Source organism: Apostichopus japonicus, chromosome 5 (assembly GCF_037975245.1).
Source record: "Apostichopus japonicus isolate 1M-3 chromosome 5, ASM3797524v1, whole genome shotgun sequence".
NCBI classification, from domain to species: domain Eukaryota; kingdom Metazoa; phylum Echinodermata; class Holothuroidea; order Aspidochirotida; family Stichopodidae; genus Apostichopus; species Apostichopus japonicus.
In genome coordinates this window covers 20,851,547-20,859,567 of record NC_092565.1, presented here as the reverse complement: position 1 = coordinate 20,859,567, position 8,021 = coordinate 20,851,547, and positions in this window count along the sequence as shown.

Sequence of the window (8,021 nt, the reverse complement as noted above, 5' to 3'; positions counted from 1 at the left end):
AATGTTGCCATGACAACCGCGCCCGAGCAGTGATTGAGGTTGCGCTCTATGGTAAGATACTTGAGTGATCGAACGACATGGTTGCCTTAAAGAGGAAGAAAATGTCTCTAATGTGATTCTTTGACGAAACCGGTTACCAGAAACATTCCGTTTATTATTTATCTACATTTGAAAATTGGTATAATATGGGATCACAAAACGGAGTGGGAGGGTAACGGGAGGCCATTTTTTTAGCGGGGGGGGGGGGGGGTCAAATATGAAAATGATTTAGAGTTTTAGAATCGATCAACTTTGATATCGTAATTTAGCTCAAAGTTCAGACCTACATCATCGGATTTTTTGTATTATTTTTTCCAAGTAAACTATCAAATCTTTTGCACTTTCAGTAAAATAATGTGCAGTTTGCATTCATTTGTTCTTGATAACTGTGGTGTGTTTATTCAATGCTGAATTTAGAATGTCAATGTTATGAGCTAAAGATGTTAGACTAATCATGACTTAGTTCAACGAAATCCCATGGGCTTGAAAAGTTAGAGGGACTTATTCGACATTTCTGCATATAGTTTAAATATTTGAATGCTTTGTACGGTACTATATAAATATAACGCGTATAATTAATGGTTGATGCATGGCTATCGGTATACAGTCCAGCCAATTAAATCACAAAAACCTCTGACTATCAAACTTGGGTAATTTCTCAAAGAGCTGCAATATGTATTGAGTAGTATCCAGTAACGAGGGTCTATAACATATCAAATTTTACCTCTATAGAACAAGTTATCATCCTTTAAGGTGATATCATATTAAACGTCATATTTTGTTTATTTGAATAGTATATTTGACACTATTATAAGCGTCACGCAAAATCTTCCCTCCATTTCTTACATACTCATGTAAGGGCTTGGTCATTTTGTACTACGACGAGTAGGGTTTACCGGATCGGAACCCTCACCCCATCCCCAACCCACCCCAACCTCCACCCCTCCTCCAGCTAGGATTCTAAATATGTGGTACTCGATTCTGTACTTATAATCAAGTACGTACTCAAGTACATTTTCCGTACTCATACCTGTACTCAAGGGCGGCGGAAGCACTTTTAATCTGGGGGGGCACCGACATCAAAGGGCACTTTGCAGAAATTCGATTGGACTGATGCAGCCTTATATTTAGTACCCTTTATAACTCTTATTGTATTATCTTATTTGCGTATACACATCACTCCATCAACGCCCCCCCTCAAGGAAAATATGCATACTAGCACTGCAATATTCAATGTGCAAATTGGGAAACAAGGAACAAGTTCTTTATTGAGACAAATGAGGTGAAATCATGCTACTTGCTAATGTAGGAATCTTCGGAATTAGAGTTTATTTCATGTTAATATCTTAACAATTTTTTTTCCATTCGAAATAGCTTTGAGTTTGACCCACAGAAATTCATTAAAAGTCAGGGGCTTAGCCTGGATTTGCAAAGTTGTATGCACGACTATCTGAGCGGAGCGCCACCATTGGTTGGCGCGGAGCGTACTATAAAATTTTTGGTTTTACAAACCCCTCAGATGGCCGGAAACGGCCCTTCCCGAGTGTTCATTCTGGTTCCCTGGCCTCTTGCTAACTTGAGGCACCTCAATTTTTATGTAGAAAAAAGGCACATTTTTAACCTGAGGAAAAGTGGGGGCACGTGCCCCCTGTGCCCCCCCCCCCCCGGTTCCGCCGTCCTTGGTCCAGGTAAACAATTAACTAGTTAGAAAAAAATTGATCGTGCAAAAAGCGTGGTAGCCCAGATGAACTGCACTTACGGTGTTACACGGAAATATTCGGGCATCATGATGCTAAATAAAGAAAATCATGGAATTGTCGGGCAAAAATTTGAAAAAGATTCGGGCAAGCTACTGCATATTTATATATATATTTCCAGAGGACAAGAAATTCGGGTAAAAGTCCTGAAAAATTCGGGCAGCCTAAATAAAAAATAAAAATATATATATATATTTTTTTCTCCTCTTAGGTGCCCGAATTTTCCAGGAAATTTGCCCGAATTTCTTGTCCTCTGGAAATTGGGGGGGGGGGCAGTCTGCCCCCCCGCCTCGTACGCCTATGGTTGGCGCGGAGCGTACAAGAAAAAATTTGGTTTTACAAACCCCTCAGATGGCCGGAAACGGCCCTTCCCGAGTGTTCATTATAGTTCCCTGGCCTCTTGCTAACTTGAGACACCTCAATTTTTATGTAGAAAAAGGGCACATTTTTAACCTGAGGAAAAGTGGGGGGGGCACGTGCCCCCTGTGCCCCCCCGGTTCCGCCGCCCTTGCCTGTACTCTTACTGAAGACTTGGTTTTGTATTTAAATAAATTTCATATATTCGTACTCGGGGCTTTTTTATTCACACTTGTACTCTGACCTTTGTACCTCGTGCTTCGAACTTTGTACTCGAACGACAAGTCTGTACTATTATTTGCCAATAGCATCGCTTCTAGTACAAATTAGCCTTCCACCTGTCCCCCCCCCCCCACCCTCTTCCCTCCTCTTCTACTCCCCTTTAATAGGTCAAATTTCTGCCTCAGTGTTAACGAAATTAGAACCACAAAAATCTTCAAGTTCCTTTTAAACTCCGTGCTACTAAAATGATTGATTTTCCTGTCTTGGCGTCGAGATGTCGTCGCCAGCCATGGTCTTATAAAATCACATGATCTTTCTTAAATGTAATTATTACGTTCTTGCGTTCTGTAATGATATTAACTATTACCGTTTTAAGCGTTTATATTGTTTTGTCTCTTATACTGAAGGGGCTCAAACACCATTTTTGTACTGCCGTGTGAGGCTGGGTTAGATGTTACGTCATCCAAGGTACAAGGAAGGTAAACGGTTCTATATTTTGCAACTTTGGAAACATTGTTGAACATTTTTCAACTGTTTAAGTTCTACTGCATATACATGTTGTTTATTTATGTACTGTGTGTGTCTTTTTTTGGTAATATTGCGTATAGGACGACAATGAGGGCGGTGGGGGTGGGCCAAGTCTCCTTGAGTTCATTATGATTTAGCCACCACCACCCCACCTCCCCGCCCCAGAAGTATACCTGATCTTAATCTTCTGTATGTGCGAAATAATAAACAATATTTATAGTTGTACTTTTATTACCAATTTAAGAAATATACGTTTTAAATTATTTAATTGTTTGAAATCTACACATGGCAAACATTGAAGGGGCTGGGTGGGGAGGGACTGAATTGGGCTGAAAATGCGCACAACTGGGTGTCTTGTTTCACCCTCTCTCCCCACCCCTCAGCAAGTACACCGAGACTGAACATCTTATCGTGTGTAATAAAGATTAAGAAGTGATCGTAGAGCCATAATGCATCACTCTTTGAGTAGACTCAAATGTTTTAAGTCGCTGTCATTTGATTCTCGTTACATATCATCTTAAACATTTCTTGTTATGTATCATACTCAAGATGGATATTTGATCTATTTTAGATTATTAAGGAAGATATCATATATGTATCACGTATAATGACTTCTTTCAAAGTATTCCAGCGCTATAGCTATGCACAAGATTGTACGGACCTATACCAAAGAAAGTCAAGAACGTAGATACACCTCTTTAATACCCAGCATTCACCATCATCTTCAACAGACAAATCATATTAAGTTCCCACCTTATATGCTCTCCACGTATATTGTGACGTCAAGTTGCGTGCATACATGCATGGATAAAGGAGTTGTTTATTGAGTATACAAGAAAATGGATGATGTAAACAAGCTACAGTCATGCCAAAATCTGCTTTGCATAAAAAATAAAAAATGTGTTGTTCGAATTAATTTCCCAAATATTTCTCAAATATTTATCTGAACGTAATATATGGATATGAGGAGGTGCGTGGGAAAATTCTCAGTCTAAGAGCTCAGAGATAAAATCTATATTCAGTGCGAAATGGGATAATTTTGATTAATATAATTCTTTTTTTGTCGTAAAGCATTCTGCTCTTGAATTCACTCGACATTGAAGCTCTGTATATAACGCAAGCGTATATACATTTATTAGTTTCAAAGCAGTTTTTTTTTCAATGACCACACTATGACCACAAAAAAATGTATCGTAAGATTTTTTTTTTTAAATTGGTCAATAATGTTATACCAAACTTTACTATGCATTAATCACATACAACGGCGATCATTGCAAATTCGAAATTTCGGTTTGTTTTAAATTATGTTCAAATGAAAAAAAAATTACAATAGTACGGAAAGCCAAACGTTCCATAAATGTCGAAAAAGAAAGTGAAGTGTCCAAGTTAATATATTTATGTCCAATTCGATATCAACATGTTACAATTCCATAAGAACATGTCGAAACAAAATACCAATATATCATTACGTCTATCAACATGTCAAATTCAACATCAGCATGTAGAAAACTTGTAACAGCTTGCCACTACTACATTGGTCATGTCAACATTGCTTGCTAGGTACAATATTGACGTCATGCTATAATCTTGGCACATCGGCGCGCGCTATCGTTTCGTTAAGGCCCAAAACTGTATACATATGTCGAGATTTATATGAGAATGTCCAAAACTTGTGTCAGCATGTTGAGAGAAGGAAATAAAATATTCAAGCCACAGGGATCACGTTAATGCCTTAGTGCAATTTGTTGGGCCGTTGTCTATTTTCACATGATTAAACCCTGTGTGGGCAATTGGGCCTTTGAGGTTGCTGCATGGGCCCCGTCACAGTTAAAAATGAAGTCGTTGGTATTTTTGGATACCACAATGTCCAATAGGGCCAACACCTCTAAAAGAATTATCCTTATATATATATATATATATATATATATATATATATATATATATATATATATATATATATATATATATATATATATATATATATATATATATATATATATATATATATATATATATCCCGGGGGACGGGGAAGAGGTTTATTTGTGTAAATAACTTTAATTAGTTTAAAGGAGACGTAATCCGTTCCAACAACATTAACCTGGGTAAGTGGGTTTTTTTTACACAGTTGTTTGGGGATACCACGATTTGATATTCTATCACATCATTCTGAAGATGAAGACTTGAACAAGTCTAAAAATGACATCTTCAAATCTGCTTTAAGACAGGAAACTTTGTTTTTTGTAATGAGATACTACTGTTCATATATGCCAACCATTTGGAATTACATCTTGGTGAACTAAGTTTACTTTCGATTATATAGTTGTATTATAAATCCCAAATAGTGAGCCTGACCGGATTTGCCTTAAAAGTAATGATTTTTCATCAATTTTGTTTATTACTGTCAGTTATATATAGTTTGGCCTAGTAGGTCAAAAAAGATATCCTGAATGTACCGAATAGGCATACTATATCAAATGTAGCCTCAAGACCCATTTCGAGAATGATAGCTTTATCCATACTAATCACAACCTGGTTTGCGTGAAATTAAATTTAGATGGCGCTATTTCGTATTTATAGATTTTTCTTTCTCTTTATCGATGTTCCAGACAAAATTTATATTTATGTTATACTCGTAGGACAAAATTTAAAATAATGACATCGTTTTCACTTTCATTTCATTTATAGACTTTCTTTCATTCGACATTCATTTATTTAATCCAAGAATATTTTATTTTCTCGGTATAATGAGTGATATCTATGTTTTCTATGTTTATTTGTAAAAAAAAAGAGCAATAAATAAAAATCCCTGGGATTTAGACAATCTGTCGTAACTAGTAAAAAAAATTATACCAAAGAGTTACTCATGAAAGTGACGTATATGGGCACCGTGGAGTGAATCTTGGGCTAATAAAATGTCTAGTAACCGTAAATACGTATTTGTTGGGAAAAGTTTCATTATAACGTGTCGTGTAAAATGAAATATTTTTGAAATGGAATCATGACTTTCTACCAGAATTGTCTGATTTCTATACTGCGGGGAACTAAATAGTGTTTACACGCTATACAACTTATGCGTAGAGAAATAACTTAAGGAAACCTTTGGGAAGGGCTAAATATTCCTTTTACCGATCTGTTTCCTGGGAAGGGAAGAATTTGTTTGTATATGATTAAGGATGATTAGTACTTTCGCGACCGATAAAATAAATTATTAAAAGAATTTTCCAGACTTAAGGTTTAGTCTATGATCGAAAGAGATTGCTGGCGGTAGGGGGGGGGGGGTGGATTATAAATCTCACTTGCCCCATCCGATACGGTGCCCTTCAATTGTTGTATTGTCTATAACAATATGCATTGTGATTGTTTTTTTTGAAGAGAATCGTAATACTCCTCCTGTGTAGATACACCTTCGTTATGCTAACATGGCTGATTTGTATGGAACGCCAAAAGGACCACAGTGACATGTACTACTACTAATTTGACATGTACTACTACTAATTCGAAGTGTAATACATGTAAAATGTCGCGTACTACTACTAATTCGAAGTGTACTACATCTAAAATGTCGCGTACTACTACTAATTCGAAGTGTACTACATCTAAAATGTCGCGTACTACTACTAATTCGAAGTGTACTACATCTAAAATGTCGCGTACTACTACTAATTCGAAGTGTACTACATCTAAAAAGTCACGTACTACTACTAAATTGGAGAGATGGCGCTATTCACAATCTTTCCGATACCATGTCATCGAGTTGCGCATCTGCATTAAAATAATGATGAAGAAAACATTTTCTTTAATACTCTGTTGATTCAAATGTCTATTTTACAGTTTATACCTTTAAGGTCTGTGGCAAATATAGAAAATAGCATATAGTTAGGCACAGCTGGGGAATCAAAAGCATTCTTGACATTTCAATGACGGGAAAATTGCTGCTTGTGAATAATAGTGATAATAATAGAATAATAATAATAGTATAACAATTTTAAGAGTTAAAACTGGTGTATTTGATATATATATAGATATGTAAAAAACTCAATGGACATGTCAAAAAAATAGAAAACGGCGCCCAAACGCAAAATGCTGCTTTACATTCAGAAAAGACCGGTGAGGTGCTACTGTTATTGAGCTAAAGTTAGGCTTCCTAGCCTTTTTCTATATGCTAGGAAAATTGCTGCTTAAAATTGTTATACACATTATTATTCACAAGCAGCAATTTCCCCGTCATTGAAATGTCAAGAATGCTTTTGATTCCCCAGCTGTGCCAAACTATATGCTATTTTCTATATTTGCCACAGACCTTAAAGGTATAAACTGTAAAATAGACATTTGAATCAACAGAGTATTAAAGAATATGTTTTCTTCATCGCAACTCGATGACATGGTATCGGAAAGATTGTGAATAGCGCCATCTCTCCAATTTAGTAGTAGTACGTGACTTTTTAGATGTAGTACACTTCGAATTAGTAGTAGTACGCGACATTTTAGATGTAGTACACTTCGAATTAGTAGTAGTACGCGACATTTTACATGTATTACACTTCAAATTAGTAGTAGCACACTTCGAATTAGTAGTAGTACATGTCAAATTAGTAGTGGTACATGTCACTGTGGTCCTTTTGGCGTTCCATAGATTTGATGGGACTGGGGCTGAGAATTAATCAGTTGCCTGAAATAGAAATGTTAATTTTTCGTGCCTGAGCCTTCTCCTTTAAGGAATTTTCGTTAAAATATCTCATTGATATCAAAAGAAATAGTCGCCCAAAAAAATATCTGGGCGTCCACTTTTAGGGTTTGTCAACAGGGAAAATTGTTATAAAATAGCGCCACTCTTTTTGACAGTGATACAATTTTTACCCTACCTATAAAAGTTACGTGTTGAATCAACTCTTAGCTATTTTTGGTTGCTTATTATCTCATCTCAATACGTAGTGTGCTTAGTGGTACTTAACTTGCGTCATAGGGTCAAATTTCAGAAGTCAATTGTCAAAGGCCAAATTAAAACAGCATTGTCGCCAGTACACGTTTACCAAAATAACGATATACCCCAATACTTTATACGCAAGTAAGTAATCATAAAACTGTGATTTGGCGTTTCGTAAACAATTCATTGACCA